This window comes from Homarus americanus, unplaced genomic scaffold, assembly GCF_018991925.1.
Source record: "Homarus americanus isolate GMGI-L3 unplaced genomic scaffold, GMGI_Hamer_2.0 scaffold16712, whole genome shotgun sequence".
Classification (NCBI taxonomy): Eukaryota; Metazoa; Arthropoda; class Malacostraca; order Decapoda; family Nephropidae; genus Homarus; species Homarus americanus.
In genome coordinates, this window is record NW_024757794.1 from 3,739,007 (window position 1) to 3,757,439 (window position 18,433).

An 18,433-nucleotide genomic window follows, 5' to 3' on the forward strand; every position below is an offset into this window, starting at 1 on the left:
AGATACAGATAAAAGAGAGAGAGAGTGGAGAAAGCGTGAGGACCTCTGTATGCAAATGAAGTAAGATAGTGAAAGTAGAAGTTGTGGTCAGATGGTCAGCACAGAAGGTTGTAAGTCAGGTGGTCAGGGTAGTGTTTGTTGCCGGGGTGGAGTGTAGCCGTGAGCATAAACCGGCAGGCTGAAGAGGAGGTGAAGTTGGGGTCTGAAGAGGTGGAGGAGGAGGCTGAAGAGGTGGAGGAGGAGGTGGAGATGGGGTCTGAAGGTGGAGGCTGAAGAGGTGGAGGTGTGAGAAGGAGGTGAAGAGGGAGGAGGAGGTGTAGGAGGAGACTGAAGAGGAGGTGAAGCGAAGAAGGAAGAGGAGGTGGGGAGGAGGCGGAGCAGGAGTTGAGGAGGGAGTTAGGAAGGTGTGACTCGATCCCAGACGCTCAATACGAGGTCATTTGGTAACGTTGTGGACTGGTAATATGAGAGGTCAAGCAGTCGGGAGAATGAGGTGCGTCTGGTGTATGTCTAGACTGACTTGGGGAAAAATCCATTACTATGAACAGCTCTGGGTGATAGTTTTTTTTGTAGGTATAGTGGAGCAAATGAGGTCATTATTAAGGTAGGTAGTGTGTGTGTGTGTGTGTGTGTGTGTGTGTGTGTGTGTGTGTGTGTGATAAATATTATATCAACATAATTATGGTATTTTCGAAAATTTAAACATATGTGTATTTGAGCAGTCTTATAGATAACTATAATATACAGATTACAATTTAATACCATCAGTACTAACCTAACCTAACCAAGCTTTACTAATCTAACGTTTTCTTTCAACATTCCATTTGAGATTTGATTTAGATACTTCTCTTAATATTTAGTGTAATGTGTTGTTGTGTCTCTGTACTTAAATGTAATATTGGAGGATGATACACCTATACCTTTCCACTGGCCCTTAAGCCCCGCCCGCTGATTGATTCCCCTGAGTGTTTTACCTCCCCCCCCCAGGACTCAGCATATATAAGAGCGTATTTATATCGACCTTTTATAATAATTATTTAAAATTTTCTAACATCCTCTCTGAAGTGCTAATGCCTTGAAATGATTTGCATTTTGATAGTCCAGATATTTAACCTTACTTTAGGTAATAACAGGTCTGGTTACCAATTGTGAACCCATTTATGTGAATTTTCTATGAACCAATCAGCTATTAGTATAGAAGAGGGGCGTGGCTTATGGGCCAGGTTAGCGCAGAAATACTATAGTTTGTTTATACTGATATAGGAAGAGTATCACCGTAATATTGATTATTTCACTATATATATAAGACATGCAGACACGACTATTAACATTACCACAGAAAAAAGACCTCAACTTGTACTGTAAGAGTCAATAACCCAGCGTCAGGTTAGGTTAGGCTACGTTACGTTACGTTACGTTAAGTTAGGTTAGGTTAAGCTACGTTAGGTTAGGTTAAGATAGGTTAGGTTAGGTTAAGATAGGTTAGGTTAGGTTAAGTTAGGTTTTGATGTTGTCTTTTGGCTCACTGTCCTAAAACTGAACAAAAATCATTCCCATTATCTCCACAATGTTCGCCAAGACACTGGCTATTTTTTGTATATTTTAACAGAATTGTCTCCGATATAATATACCCCCTGGGTGTCTGACTCATTCATTCATAAAGTGTATTACTAAAACACACACACACACACACACACACACACTAATTAGAGAGTCTTCACTTTTAGGGGGGGAGATAGAAGGGGAGGGATTAAAGTGTAATGAATTAAATTACTGATATAGTGCCTTGGTCACTCTCCTTCACACCAGTCACTCAGGTGAAGGTAATTTCATCATATTGACACAATTACCTGCAGCAGATCTGATACTCTCATCTCATCCTCCTGCTGTCTGTCTGAATCTTGTTGCTGTCCTTTTTTAACATAACTATTACTAATTAGTTGTATGTCGCCGGTTGTTTTGACACACACACACACACACACACACACACACACATATACACACTTACACACACACACTCACACACATACATACACACACTTACACACACACACTCACACACACACACACACCCTCCCTCCACACACACACACACACACACACACACACACACACACACATACACACACACACCTCACACACACACACACACACACACACACACACACACTCACACACACACACACACACACACACACACACACACACACACACACACACACACACACTCTCACAGTTGGTCTCTACAGTGTTGTCCTAACTTAACAGGACCGTCAGATCTGGTGTCTCTTAGCTGAGTCGGTAATTTTCCGAGTTATCAGTCGTAATTAGTCGAGTTACTTCCAGCACCTTGGTCAGGCTATAATGAACGACCCATGCAGTCATTTCCTGGATCACAAGACGGCTTCATCGGTCCACCGGCCACTGTGCGTCGTGTTGCAGTGTGTGTGTGTGTGTAATGATCTCACTTTGTTGTCACCTTACAACTTGTCGCCAAGTTTTTCAGTAAAACTAATTGAGTCTTATGATGTCTCACGCTTCTTTAACATTTTCTTAGGAGCGTATTTGTGTTCCAGTGAAATTTTTTTAAGGATTAGCCTGAAGAATATTCCCTCCAGCGTATTTTGCCATAATATTAATCATCCTTACGCTAACCTAACCTAACTTAACATGACATAAACTAACCTGACCTCTCCCCCCCCCCCTTCGGTATTGTTCAGTTATTTAATCACAAGATGAAATAAGTTTGCTGAGGGGTTAATTTTCAGGTCATCCGATTTTTTATTATGGGTAACCTAACCTAACCTAACCAAGATAATCCTCTCATGGGCATTACATTAAACAGAGGTCATATGCTTGGATCTCGGCAGCTCTCTTAATATTGACTTAATGGAGGTATCGATGATGGTCAGGGGGAGTGCTGGGGTGACAGTGTTATTTTAGCTTCTAGATCCTGTTGATGTTAGCAGGAAATTAGGTTAACTCTCTCTCTCTCTCTCTGCTTTCTTTTGTATATCTTTCCCTTTATTTCTTGCTCTCTCTTTCGTTCTTTCTTTCTCTGTTCTCTCTCTCACCAGCTTTTCCATCACCATCATTGCTACGACTGCAAATCTAAATTTGTCAAGGATAGGCAAAAACACCCAGAGCTACTAAGACCACCCCCCATGCGCTCCTCTCAGTCCCAGACCTCCATAAAATATCACGGTGCGAAGGTGTGGAACAACTTACCCCCACCCATCCGAGCAAAGACTACTCTCCCTTCCTTTAAATCACTTAAAATATATTTATTATTTAAGTATTAATATTCTTGTAATACCTACTTTATATTCCTGCTTTTATTGTACCACCAAAACCATTATATCATAAATTGTCATGTAGATAGAAAGAAATTACCATTGCAATAATTATATTTGTCGACTAGACATGATACTGACAGCTCTGTCCTCTAGTTCCAACCCTTGCATGTTGTACTGCTTCCCTCCCCTATCATATTTATGTATATCAACACCACTGTAAAATATGTATATACTTATAATATAAATGTAAAAAATTAAACAAAATAAATAACGAAGTGATAACCGTGCTAACATTCTGATATGATCTTATTACCACCATGCTATTGTACTATTCCATACTAAATGTTACATCATACTTCATTGAGATAAATGTACAATATATATCAGGTGCCTACAAGAGAGCTCAGACTCAACTGGCTCAGCCATGTTATAAGAGCTAAAATAACCACACACACACACACACACACACATGAAAACTTAGTAAGGACTTAAAGGATGTTTCTTACAATTGATATACCATTAATAACTTCATCATTGAGTGCAAGAGAGGTATAAATGAGAGGCGCTGACGTCGAATTCCTATAGTTAGGTTTTTTTTTTTTTTTAAGGCTGACGTCGGCTATTGAAGGAACTTTTGACCCACATTCTGTATAGGTAGGATTGGAATGGAGGACTCTTCATCAGCATCCAGACAATATGGTCTTTTTTATTATTAGGGGAGAACACCAGCCGTCTTACGTACAGGTTCCGGGTGACTAATGAGAGGCGTAGTGAACACCTGTGTGGTAGAGAGTTATCATCTGTACAGGTGTATCATTGTGTGTGTGTTTGAGTGAGTGGGTGTATTAAGGTGTTGTATTTTTAGATAAGTGTGAGGAAGTTGGGCACAAGAGCGAGGTCAATATATCATCCGGGAGGAAACATCGAAGTAGTGTGTGTGTGTGTGTGTGTGTGTGTGTGTGTGTGTGTGTGTGTGTGTGTGTGTGTAGGTTAAAGTTGTTTCCTGTTGATGTGTCAGAAGAAAAAATAATCGATGGTTGTAACAATTAATTAAGTAAAGAAACTCAGGTATTGACAGTTTGCGGGAAAGAATCGGGGCTTTAGGGAGAGATTCTTGGAGGGTTTAAACGAGATATAGAGGAGATTTTGTTTAGTTTAGACCACAAGGAGGAACATTTGGATTGTGTTGGAGGATATGGGAGGAGCATTTGGATTGTGTTGGAGGAAATGGGAGGAACATTTGGATTGTGTTGGAGGATATGGGAGGAACATTTGGATTGTGTTGGAGGATATGGGAGGAGCATTTGGATTGTGTTGGAGGAAATGGGAGGAACATTTGGATTGTGTTGGAGGAAATGGGAGGAACATTTGGATTGTGTTGGCGGAAATGGGAGGAACATTTCGATTGTGTTGAAGGAAATGGGAGGGACATTTGGATTGTGTTGGAGGATATGGGAGGAGCATTTGGATTGTGTTGGAGGAAATGGGGGGGACATTTGGATTATGTTGGAGGAAATGGGAGGAGCATTTTGGATTATGTTGGAGGAAATGGGAGGAACATTTGGTTGTGTTGGAGGAAATGGGAGGAACATTTCGATTGTGTTGAAGGAAATGGGAGGGACATTTGGATTGTGTTGGAGGATATGGGAGGAGCATTTGGATTGTGTTGAAGGAAATGGGGGGGACATTTGGATTGTGTTGGAGGAAATGGGAGGAGCATTTGGATTGTGTTGGAGGAAATGGGAGGAACATTTGGATTGTGTTGGAGGAAATGGGAGGAACATTTCGATTGTGTTGAAGGAAATGGGAGGAACATTTCGATTGTGTTGAAGGAAATGGGAGGAACATTTCGATTGTGTTGGAGGATATGGGAGGAACATTTCGATTGTGTTGGAGGAAATGGGAGGAAATCTATAGTTTACATTGGACGAGTACCAGAGAGGAATGGCAGTACCGATAAGGCAGCTGAGGCCTGGCAGATAAGAATAATTGCTCTTGAAATTTTGCGTTTATCTGCATAACTTGGTAGTCATCTCTGAATAAATTGATGAAAACTTGTATTAGAGAAATTTGTTTCCTAGACTGGTGTGTGTGTGTGTGTGTGGACCCGAAGAAGGAAAACGTTCAGTTAGTTTAGTTTGGGAGAGAAGAAAAATCGTGTGTGTTAGAGTGGCCAGAAAGTTGGAGTTAGGTTGAGAGAAACGTGAGGGTTTTTTTTGTGTGTGTGTGTGTGTGTCGGGGAGGGGGTTATACCAGGCAACCTCCTCAATAATCGATTCACACTCTGACCTCCTACTCCTTATCATGTTCGACTTCTCTTTTCCTTTTTCTCTTTCTTCCTCCTTCCCTTCCTTCCTCCTTTACTCCCTTCTTCCATCCCTCCCTATCTCACCATTTCCTCCCTCCTTCTCTTCCTTCTCTCCTTACCGCTTTCCCCCCTCCTTCCAACCTATTCTCCTTCCATCCCTTCCTCCTTCCATCCCTTCCTCCTTCTCTTCTCCCTCCCTCCCTCATTCCTCCCATTCTCTTCCCCTCCCTCCCCATCTCTTTCTGTCTCTCTCTAAGTCAGGCTCTTTTGTTTGTAGTCACGACCTATGTATGTGTTTCCAGAGGCCTCCATCCAGTAAACTCTCACTATAGGATAAGGGAAGTGCCGAGTAGCCCATCGTATTTATGGTAGGGGGGTCTCGCTTTTGTTTCTCTGATGATGGTCGGAAATGGGAGTGTTTGGGAATAAGTGTGTGTGTGTGTGTGCTGGCCCAGGTCTTTTGTGTCTTTTTTGGAGTGTGTGTGTGTGTGTGTGTGTGTGTGTGTGTGTGTGTGTGTGTGTGTGTGTGTGTGTGTGTTCTCATCTGGTAGTAATATTCTCCATTATACACTTCACTTTTGAAACATTAAGTGAAGTTAGTTTACAGTCTGTGTGTCATATCTCCCTCTCTCTCTTGTGTCTCTATATTCCACATTTTCCATAATTATTCTCATCTTTCTCAGCCTCCAGACACCTTACGATCCATCATGTTTCTTAAGAATCATGTTTTAATCTTAAACTCTCGTAAGGTATTTTCAAAGGATAGGTTCTATAAAGATATCAATACTGTGTAACGTTGATTTACCTATGCACTCATGACCGCCTATTTTACACGGGGGAAAACATGTAGTACCTTTTATTTGTGCGGGGAGGATCTTAGGTGTAGAGATTGATATTTCTTCTTTTTTTTTTCTCACGTAACTAAAGTATCTTGAGTAAATAATGTTAGAGTATACACACGACTCATGTACTGTAATACCTCCTCCTTGGTTCGTGTATCCTTCTAACATATACAGTTAGTTAAGTTAGCTTAGATTAATGTTAGTTTTAGACGTTCATCTTGTTACAAACATATATACTGTATACAAGCGACTACAGCACAGCCAGGAGTGCGGGGCTCATCCGGTTAACATCAAGGAGTTTGTGTTTCACCTGAAGATTAATCACCCTAACGCCAGCCTAACCTAACCCCCGTAGGTAGCGTTAGGGTGGTTAATCTTCAGGTGAAATGAGCTGAGAGGCGATTCTTCAGGTAATGTGTTAATTATACTCCTTCACCACAACTCGGGCTAAATACTGTACTCCAGGCTATTTAATGCAGGTCTTCAGGTGACGAATATATGAGTCTGAAAACCTAACTTTTTTGTGTTTGGTTTATGTAACTACAATGTTTAATCTTAAAGGTGAGGTGTAACAAGCACTTGTAACTTCTTGTCCAAGCGCTTACTCTTCCCGCTACAAAAGCCTGTTCTTCCCGCTCTAGCGTTAGTTATCTTCATGCCCATGTGCCAATCAATCTCTTTTCCTTTCCTCAACTTCAAGGGCTTGTTCTTCCCGCTCGAGTGCTAGGTACCTTCCCGACCACACATTTGTCCTTCCCACACTAGGGTTGGTTCTTCCCGTCCATATTTGTACAGTATGATTTCAGTGATAGAGAAGCCTTACTGAGCCACGACACAACCCCAGCATCAAGGTGCAAAGGTAAGCCGTTTATGACACCCTGACCTCCACTCGGCTTCAGAATATATCCCTGACAGACCATGAGTCGTGAGCTGACACTCTTGATGACACCTACGACACTGTTGTGCTCCAAAAGCTCAAAACAACAGTGACATTTTCTTAACTGCGCCTCATTATGATATAAAGGTGTCACTGCTTGAGGTCCCAGCTTAACTGCGCCTCACTATGATATAAAGGTGTCACTGCTTGAGGTTCCAGCTTAACTGCGCCTCACTATGATATAAAGGTGTCACTGCTTGAGGTCCCAGCTTAACTGCGCCTCACTATGATATAAAGGTGTTACTGCTTGAGGTCCCAGCTTAACTGCGCCTCACTATGATATAAAGGTGTCACTGCTTGAGGTCCCAGCTTAACTGCGCCTCACTATGATATAAAGGTGTCACTGCTTGAGGTCCCAGCTTAACTGCGCCTCACTATGATATAAAGGTGTTACTGTGTCACTGCTTGAGGTCCCAACTTAATATTTGTTTCTTTATAAATTTTCCTTACTCCCAAAACCATCAATGGTCCTAACATTGACTTTAGGTATCTTAACTCACCCAAGATCGTTAATGTACCGTAACATTCATTATTCTTTCGGTATCGTAAGCTAGTAATCCTCAAAACCATCGATGGTCCTAACTTTAATTTTTTAGGTTTCTTAATTCCCCCCTAACCATCAAATTTTAGGTCTCATAACCCCAAAACAGTCGATGGTCCGAACTTAAAATTTTGCGTTCTCGTAAAACCTAAATTCTCCGATGACCCTAAAAGCCCCGCCGTGTGCTGTGAAAACTTGCTGTGGTCGTGACAAACTTTAATCGGCTTTTAAGATTGTCCTCGACGCTTTTATACACCTCCTCCTCCTCCTTCTCCTCTTTCTCCTTCCTCCTCCTCCTTCTCCTCTTTCTCCTTCCTCCTCCTCCTCTCCTTCTTCTTCTTCTTCTTCTTCTCCTCCCTCTCCTCGCCCTCAAAGTGTCCATAATATGTTTAGAAAGTGTCAATGAAATCAGAGTTTTGTGTGTAAGAAGTGTCCCTTATATACCAGGAGTAAGTGTTAGTGCTATGGAGTAAGTGTTAGTATCATGGAGTAAGTGTTAGTGTCATGGAGTAAGTGTTAGTGCTATGAAGTAAGTGTTAGTGCATGGAGTAAGTGTTAGTGTCATGGAGTAAGTGTTAGTGCTATGAAGTAAGTGTTAGTGCTATGGAGTAAGTGTTAGTGCTATGGAGTAAGTGTTAGTGCTATGGAGTAAGTGTTAGTGCTATGAAGTAAGTGTTAGTGCTATGGAGTAAGTGTTGGTGCCAGGGAGTAAGTGTTAGTATCATGGAGTAAGTGTTAGTGCTATGAAGTAAGTGTTAGTGCTATGAAGTAAGTGTTAGTGCTATGGAGTAAGTGTTGGTGCCAGGGAGTAAGTGTTAGTGTCATGGAGTAAGTGTTAGTGCTATGGAGTAAGTGTTAGTGCTATGAAGTAAGTGTTAGTGCTATGGAGTAAGTGTTAGTGTCATGGAGTAAGTGTTAGTGTCATGGAGTAAGTGTTAGTGTCATGGAGTAAGTGTTAGTGCTATGAAGTAAGTGTTAGTGTCATGGAGTAAGTGTTAGTGTCATGGAGTAAGTGTTAGTGCTATGGAGTAAGTGTTGGTGCCAGGGAGTAAGTGTTAGTGCTATGAAGTAAGTGTTAGTGTCATGGAGTAAGTGTTAGTATCATGGAGTAAGTGTTAGTGCTATGGAGTAAGTGTTGGTGCCAGGGAGTAAGTGTTAGTGCTATGAAGTAAGTGTTAGTGCTATGGAGTAAGTGTTGGTGCCAGGGAGTAAGTGTTAGTGCTATGAAGTAAGTGTTAGTGTCATGGAGTAAGTGTTAGTGCTATGGAGTAAGTGTTAGTGCTATGGAGTAAGTGTTGGTGCCAGGGAGTAAGTGTTAGTGCTATGAAGTAAGTGTTAGTGTCATGGAGTAAGTGTTAGTGTCATGGAGTAAGTGTTAGTGTCATGGAGTAAGTGTTATTCCATGGAGTAAGTGTTAGCATCATGGAGTAAGTGTTAGTGTCATGGAGTAAGTAGAGGTCATGGAGTAAGTGTTAGTGCTATGGAGTAAGTGTTAGGTGTCATGGAGTAAGTGTTGGTGCTATGGAGTAAGTTAGTGTCATGGAGTAAGTGTTAGTGCTATGGAGTAAGTGTTAGTGCTATGGATAAGTGTTAGTGTCATGGAGTAAGTGTTGGTGCTATGAGAAGGTTAGTAACAGGAGGCGTTAGTGCTATGGAGTAAGTGTTAGTGCAGGAGTAAGTGTCATGGAGTAAAAGTGTCATGGAGTAAGTGTTAGTGCTATGGAGTAAGTGTTATTATGGAGTGTTAGTGCTATGGAGTAAGTGTTAGTGTCATGGAGTAAGTGTTGCGCATGGAGTAAGTGTTAGTGCTGGAGTGAAGGCATGGAGGAGTTAGTCATGGAGTAAGTGTTAGTGCTATGAGTAGTGTCATGAGTAAGTGTTAGTGTCATGGAGGTAAATGAGTAAGTGTTAGGGTCATGAAGTAAGTGTTAGTGCCATGGAGTAAGTGTTAGTGTCATGGAGTAAGTGTTAGTGCTATGGAGTAAGTGTTAGTGCTATGGATAAGGTTAGTGTTATGGATATGTTAGTGTCATGGAGTAAGTGTTGAGTTATATAGAAGTAAGTAGTGCTATGGAGTAAGTGTTAGTGTCATGGAGGCTTAGTGTCATGGAGTAAGTGTTAGTGCTATGGATATGTTAGTGTCATGGAGTAAGTGTTAGTGTCATGGAGTAAGTGTTAGTCTCATGGAGGCGTGTTAGTGTCATGTGGATAAGTGTTAGTGTCATGGAGTATGTTAGTGTTATGGAGTAAGTGTTAGTGTCATGGAGTAAGGTGTCATGGAGTAAGTGTTAGTGTCATGGGAGTAAGTGTTAGTGCTAGGAGTAAGTGTTAGTGTCATGGAGTAAGTGTTAGTGTCATGGAGTAAGTGTTAGTGTCATGGAGTAAGTGTTAGTGTCATGGAGTAAGTGTTGGTGCTATGGAGTAAGTGTTAGTGTCATGGAGTAAGTGTTAGTATCATGGAGTAAGTGTTGGTGCTGTAAGGGAGTAAGTGTTAGTGTCATGGATAAGTGTTAGTGTCATGGAGTAAGTGTTAGTGCTATGATAAGTGTTAGTGTCATGGGAGTAAGTGTTATGTCATGAAGTGTTAGTGTCATGGGAGGTGTTAGTGCTATGGAGGCGGTTAGTGTCATGGAGTAAGTGTTGGTGCTTATGGAGTAAGTGTTAGTGTCATGGATAAGTGTTAGTGTCATGGAGTAAGTGTTAGTGTCATGGAGTAAGTGTTAGTATCATGGAGGGGTTGGTGCTATGGAGTAAGTGTTAGTGTCATGGAGTAAGTGTTAGTATCATGGAGTAAGTGTTAGTGTTGGGAGTGTTAGTGACTGGCGTAAGTGTTAGTGCTATGGAGTAAGTGTTAGTGTCATGGAGCAGTGTTAGTATCATGGAGTAAGTAAGGTCATGGAGGGTTAGTGTCATGGAGTAAGTGTTAGTGTCATGAGTAAGGTTAGTGCTATGGAGTAAGTGTTAGTGTCATGGAGTAAGTGTTAGTGCTATGGATAAGTGTTAGTGTCATGGAGTAAGTGTTAGTGTCATGGAGTAAGTGTTAGTGCTATGAGTAAGTGTTAGTGCTATGGAGTAAGTGTTAGTGTCATGGGTAAGTGTTAGTGTCATGGAGAAGTGTTAGTGCTATGGAGTAAGGTTAGTGCTTATGGAGTAAGTGTTATGTCATGAGTAAGTGTTAGTGTCATGGGTAAGTGTTAGTGCTATGGAGTAAGTGTTAGTGCTATGGAGTAAGTGTTAGTGTCATGAGTAAGGTTAGTGTCATGATAAGTGTTAGTGCTATGGAGTAAGTGTTAGTGCTGCGGAGCATGTTAGTGCCATGAAGCATGTTAGTGCCATGAGCAAGTGTTAGTGCTATGGAGTAAGTGTTAGTGCTATGGAGTAAGTGTTAGTGTCATGGAGTAAGAGGTCATGAGTGTTAGGCATATGGAGTAAGTGTAGTGCTATGGGATAAGTGTTAGTGTCATGGGAGTAAGTGTTAGTGTCATGGAGTAAGTGTTGGTGCTATGGGAGCAAGGTTAGTGTCATGGAGTAAGTGTTAGTATCATGGAGTAAGTGTTAGTGTCATGGAGTAAGTGTTAGTGCTATGGAGTAAGTGTTAGTGCTATGGAGTAAGTGTTAGTATCATGGAGTAAGTGTTAGCATCATGGAGTAAGTGTTAGTGCTAAGGGAGTAAGTGTTAGTATCATGGAGTAAGTGTTAGTGTCATGGAGCAGTGTTAGTGCTATGGAGTAAGTGTTAGTGTATGGAGTAAGTGTTAGTATCATGGAGTAAGTGTTGGTGCTATGGAGTAAGTGTTAGTGTCATGGAGTAAGTGTTGGTGCTATGGAGTAAGTGTAGTGTCATGGAGTAAGTGTTAGTATCATGGGTAAGTGTTAGTGTCATTGGAGTAAGTGTTAGTGCTATGGATAAGTGTTAGATCATGGAGTAAGCAGAGATCATGGAGTAAGGTTAAGTCATGAGTAAGTGTTAGTGCTATGGATAAGTGTTAGTATATGGAGTAAGTGTTAGTGTCATGGGGTAAGTGTTATGTCATGGAGAAGGTTAGTGCTATGAAGCAAGTGTTAGTGCTATGGGTAAGTGTTAGTGCTGAGGATATAGTGCTATGGAGTAAGTGTTATGTTATGATAAGCGTTAGTGTCAGGAGTAAGTGTTAGTGTCATGGAGTAAGTGTTAGTGTCATGTAGTAAGTGTTATTGTCATGAGTAAGGTAGTGCTATGAGTAAGTGTTAGTGTTATGGAGGCGTTGAGTGCTATGGAGTAAGTGTTAGTGTCATGGAGTAAGTGTTAGTGTCATGGAGTAAGTGTTAGTATGGAGTAAGTAGGGGTGAGTAGTGGTATGGAGTAAGTGTTAGTGTCATGGGAAGTGTTAGTGTCATGGGAGTAAGTGTTGGTGCTATGAAGTAAGTGTTAGTGCTATGGAGTAAGTGTTAGTGTCATGTAGTAAGTGTTAGTGTCATGTAGTGCCTCATACTAAGAACCGTATTTACGAGAAGTCATTACCTCCCTAAGCGTTAACACAGGAGGGAGGTAGGGGGCAGCAGGGTGGGGTGGGGGTGAGGTGGATGACGGCAGCGCTCTCCTAAAACAAGGAGTCTGGTGAAATGTTCCTTGTAATCTTGTATAATTACCACTAAAAGCTTCCTTATAGTTTGTTTTTCTCAATGGATTTTTGTTTCTTCTAGTTATCAATTTTCAGTAAAAAGGTAGAATTACTTGTAGGGAAGGTTAGGTTAATTACATCTCATTACATAGGGAATTAAAAATGTCTTAAAGAGTTTTCATTGATTATTTTATGAGGTTAATGACCCCGTTAACTTGAATTGGTAGGGTTTTATTTTCACCATAAGGCTCTGGGCTCTTTATTGGCCTAATTTGAGGGTGCGATGAGATCAGTTTATCCTTAATTAAGCTTTCTCTTCTACTAGAGTGCGTGACGTAATGTGTCCATTAAGCTGTAACGTACTTTGTGGACAAATTATAGATCACTTGAAGATTTTGGCCCTTAGTTTATTTCCATTTTAACATTAACCTAACCCTAACTTAACCTAACCCTAACTTAATCTAACCTAACCCTAACCTAATCTAACCTAACCTGAAACCTCCAGGTAACGTTAGGGTGATTAATCTCCAGATGATATATGCTGAGGAGGGTTTAAATTTTCAGGTAAACTCTCATTTCCTTCGGTTCGTTCTCCATCTTGACTATTTACATTAACTAAACCTGCCACTTCATATCCTGTTTGGGCTTTGTACACCCCTTTGTGTACCTTAATGAACCCACCATTTTTACCTTACCTTTGTGCTTACCTGGGCGAAGGAAGACAGGTTGTTGGAAGTCTAATATACCTGAGAACCTTGGCAACATTATTTTCTTGTGCGAGTTATTGATCTCTTAGACAAATAGAGAGGGGCGGTGTGAGCCTTGGCGTCTATAATGGGGTGAGAGGAGATAAGGTTGAAGGGGTGGTCTTGTTGTTGTGTTCTAGGTGGTGATAAGACGGTGCTTGTGTTGGTCGATATCATTCCACCCCCTCGACGCCAGGTAAACATTGACTGACATAGGGGTGCATTATTAATCTGGGCGTGTAGGCTATATTTCACAGAGGCTGACTGAGAGGTGGCAGGTGTGAGAAGAAAAATTTAAGGAAAATGTGTGTGTGTGTGTGTGTGTGTGTGTGTGTGTGTGTAGGGAAGAGAGGGGGAGGAGAGGGAAACCTGCCTAGGCGAGGGGAAGGTATTGTGCCAAAGTGTAAAAAAGGAACGTGTGAACGAGAAAAAAGGTGTATTCAACTTGGTGTATGTGTATCAAAGGGAGGTGTATGTAGGCCAAAGGGAATTATGTATACGAGGATATGTGGGCCAATGGGATGCATGTATATGATAATAGGTGTGTCAAATGAAGGTATGTATACAAGAATATTTAGACCAGAGTGAGACATGTATACGAAAGTGTGTGGAGGAGATGGAGGCGTGCTTGTGTCGGTGAGGAGGTAGCCTGTGTGGTAAAGGTGAGAAGACGCAGAGGAAGGAATTATTTATCGACGGATTTACAAACGAAAGTGAAAACGATGGACCAGTGTAGAGAAATATGAAAGAAACAGAGAGGAAGGCTTTCTGTGACGAAATAAACAACTGAACATAAAATAGATTATAACTTAGAATAAATGGAGGGATCTCTATTTTACCATCTCTAAGGAGAATGAGGGGAAAGGGATCGTTTGTAAAGGAGTTGTCATCTGGCGTATGGCGAGCCCCCACAGAGAAACCTGGCCGGGGTCTGTATAAAGCTCACCACCTCACCTTTAGTAGCCTCCTGGTCTTAACAAGGGCTTAACCCACGGAGGCTGAGCTGCCCCCCAGGCATCCCAAAGGTCAATTTCACAGCTGACCTCCTCGGCATAGGTCATTCCATCTGTGACCTGAAGATTTTATTTTATATATAAATTCCACAGTGTACATTCAGTGGTGGTGGGCGTGGGTGGTGCTGTAAGGGGTGCGATCAGTATGGTTTTCACCTCTAAAGGACCTGTCACCCTCATTGATCGCCGAGTCTTTTCCACCTCCTGTGCCACTCCTCCCCACCCACCACTCTACCCCACCCACCCACCCCACCCACCAGCACTCCCAGTCTCCGCCACTAACACCACCTCACAAAAACATGAAGATGGTGCGTGTGTTTATGTGTAATATCCATGCATATGTATGTAATAGTAGTGTTAGTTAAGTATCAACTATAGACTTATCTGGTTTACCAGTTTGTCAGTTTGAAGTACATGATCGCCGTCTTGTATGGGCTGTGACGCTGTTCAATTCAGTCTATGTGCAGGAAGTCCCTCGGTGGGGGGTCCTGTACCCTGTGTACCTCGTGGTTGCCTGCTGAGTCTCCACATATACCACGACATCTCTTACCACTTCTTCTGCTACTTCTCTTTAACACACGTCCTGCCTTCCTGCTATATCTTACTCACATATTTATAATACATTTCTCTGACTGCTCACTGTTTATGTATTTATTTATTCTTGGGTAAGCTTTTGAGTGCAGCTTCCATGAACGGTGATGATGCGTCTCTCTCTCTCTCTCTCTCTCTCTCCCGTTTATTACCGTCAGTCCTCTACCTTCCCTTTATCCTGTTATCTCTTCCGGTTCCTTCTAAACCAACAGTATATTTTACATCTAGATAGCCCTGGTAAACACTCAGTCATTCATTTGACCCTGATTATATATTATCTTCATTTATACTTATATCATCATCAACCACTATCATCATCACCACCGACCATTATCATCATCACCACCACCACCGACCACTATCATTATCATCAATCATCATCACCGATCACTATCATCATCAACCACTATCATCATCACCACCGACCATTATCATCATCACCACCACCACCGACCACTATCATTATTATCATCATCATCATCACCACCGATCACTATCATCATCACCGACCACCATCATCATCACCACCGCATCATCACCACCACCACGACCACTATCATATTATCATCATCATCATCACCACCGATCACTATCATCATCACCGACCACTATCATCATCACCACCGACCATTATCATCATCACCACCACCACCGACCACTAATATTATCATCATCATCATCACCACTGATCACTATCATCATCACCGACCACTATCATCATCACCACCGACCATCATCATCATCATCATCATCACCACCACCGATCACTATCATCATCACCATCATCATCATCATCACCACCGACCATCATCATGACCATCACCATTTAACCCCACTGTACCAGGAAGACTCGGCCCCACATAGCCTCGGGGTTATGTCATGTCACCTCGTGGACGTGTCTTCGGGCGAAGGTGAGGTGAGGTGAGTGAGGGTGATGACGACAACAGTGTTCCTGGTCGTCATGTTGTCCTGACTTGGATTTTGCATTTTTTGGTTTTGTGAAGTGTCATGTTTGGTTGTCACCTTAATGTTTAGTAATTTTGTATTGAAATTTTATGTATCTGTTTATTATACATTTATTCTTAGATTTTTTTTGTGTGTTTTATATAATTATTTTGTTTTATCTTTTGCACTAAAGTATTTGGGAGTTGTGGCCGAGTGGGAAGTGTTCGCCTCCTGCCCTGAGGGTCTGTGGATCAACCCCAGGGCACCCCCCACCCCTCAGGTGTAATGGGTACTAACTCACAGCAGTGTGGTGTGCTTACACTATCCCAAATAGGTCATAAAGCCTCAGGGACACTTTTAATTTTTACCTCTAATATTGAGATCATAGATAGTATGAACAATACAGTCAATAATCTATGAGTTCACTGGATGTGTCTGAGTAGTTCATAAATATTTCCTTCACTGAAAACACCTGACGTTGCGGAACTAAACCTTATGGAAACACGTGAGTCTAGTTTTATATTCTAAATTGGAAATCGGTGTTGTCCATAAAGGCTGGTGTGCCACACGACCCATCCGGCTGTTGTGTCACACTCAAGTTTTATTGTTACCTAAACATTCGTCTGACCTTGAAATATCGTAAAATGGTTTTGAGTTTTATCTTCAGCCTCTGGAATCTTTTATATTTTAAACGATGAAATGGTTTCTGAATTTTCGGTCCAGGGAATATAACCACAAGCCGCCTGTGTTGCCACCTGTCTCTTGGGCATTCTGCTCACACACGTGTATAAAACCCTTTGACGTTATCATGTTATTATGCACTTCAGCAAGTAAGGTCTTTAAGCACGTAACAAGGTTAGTAATTCCACAAGTCCATCAACAATTAAAAATTAAAAGAGTAGGAATTCCTTGTGAGAAAATCTTACACTTTATGAAGCAAACAGCTCAGTCAAACAGCTCTTATATTAACAAGAAGAGGAAGAATAAGTAGAAAACGGGTACCGTACATTAAGTGTGTTTACTGAATACCGAAGATATTGTGTTGAAAAAAGAAATTAATTAAAAATGCAATTCAAAATTCTTGTTCAAGAATGGTTGCTATGTGGGTGAAAATTGTTGAGGCAAGTTTTATTATACACCACTGCCCAAAATATCCCGCTTCGGTGAAAAAAGTATGTTGCTAAAATTGGTACATTTACTTGAAATAATTTTCCGCGAGACTTGTCCAGGACAATTTAGTGACGCGTCTCCGAGCAGTTTGATTCAACTTAGAAATAAGCTGAAGTTTTTAGTGACCGTAGTGACACTCGGAAGCCATTTGCAGTACAAGGTTAACCCATTATCTTGACGTGTCTCAAGGGGTTGCTAGTGAATTTTCATCTCCATGCTAATCTATCTACGTCTTTCCCAAATGCAAAATCACATTGACAATTAAAAGCCCTAGAAAAAAGATAATTATCGCTGTACGTTTAAACTAATTTGTTTCGAGAATGAGAGAGAGCAGTAACTAAACAAAGGCTGCGATTGTGTGCTGTGTCTGTGGTGTGTGCGTGTCTGTGTATGTGTGTATGCAAGCGAGACGTTTGTGGATCCAGGGGACCCACTCTCTGTTGCTCGGTCTAAAAAAAAGCTGCCATGATTAGACCAGCTGAATTACGAGGCCGACGGTATCTAGGAGATCAATTGACTTTAATTGGGAGATTAGGTGAGGCGATGGGAGGCTGGAACATCGGGGAGCGGCGACCCGGGAGAACCTCGTCTGCCTGCCAAACACACACACACACACACACACCAGTAGGATGTTGGTGATGTTTGATGTAGGTCATGTTGTGTACCCTAACTTGGCACAGCGACACACAGCTTGTAAAATGAAACTTGATGTTATTTGTATTGTGATATGCTTTGTTACCCAAAAACCTGTCATTTGTCCCTTTAACTTTGTAGAAATTTAAGTTCATTGTTTTTTTGTATATATACAGTATATATCAAAGGTGCAGATCATGTTTTATACCCCGCTTGACACACACACACACACACACACACACACACACACACACACACACACACACACACACACACACACACACACACACACACACCAATTGAAGAGGTACGCATAAGGTCACGATTAATTCTATGGTTTAAGATATATTTTGTTGATCATTTTATTATTGCCATTGTTGTGTTTTAATGGGTGGAGCTACTCATCAGTCTGTTGCTGTTGTTGCTAACGTCAGGTCAACAGGACAGTGATTACAGGTTACGGAGGAGTGATTCAGTTGTGTGTTGTTTTTGTCAGGTTTTTGTTAATTGATTAGACATGCTGCCAACATACCCCGAGTGATCTGTCCCGATGTTGTTCCAAGTGTTGAGTTACAGAGATTGGTTGCTTATTTTTTTTTATGCGACCATTAGCGACATGAAAAAAAGAGACTCGTATTATTTTAAGGATCTGTCTTTTGTTGTCTGTTTGGATATGCATAAACCTAATGTGTGTGTGTGTGTGTGTGTGTGTGTGTGTGTGTTTGGATACTGTCGTTCTTAACTACTGAACTGAACTGATGGAGATATTTTGATGAAACTTCTATTGGTTGTTGCTTCTCTAATTCACTTA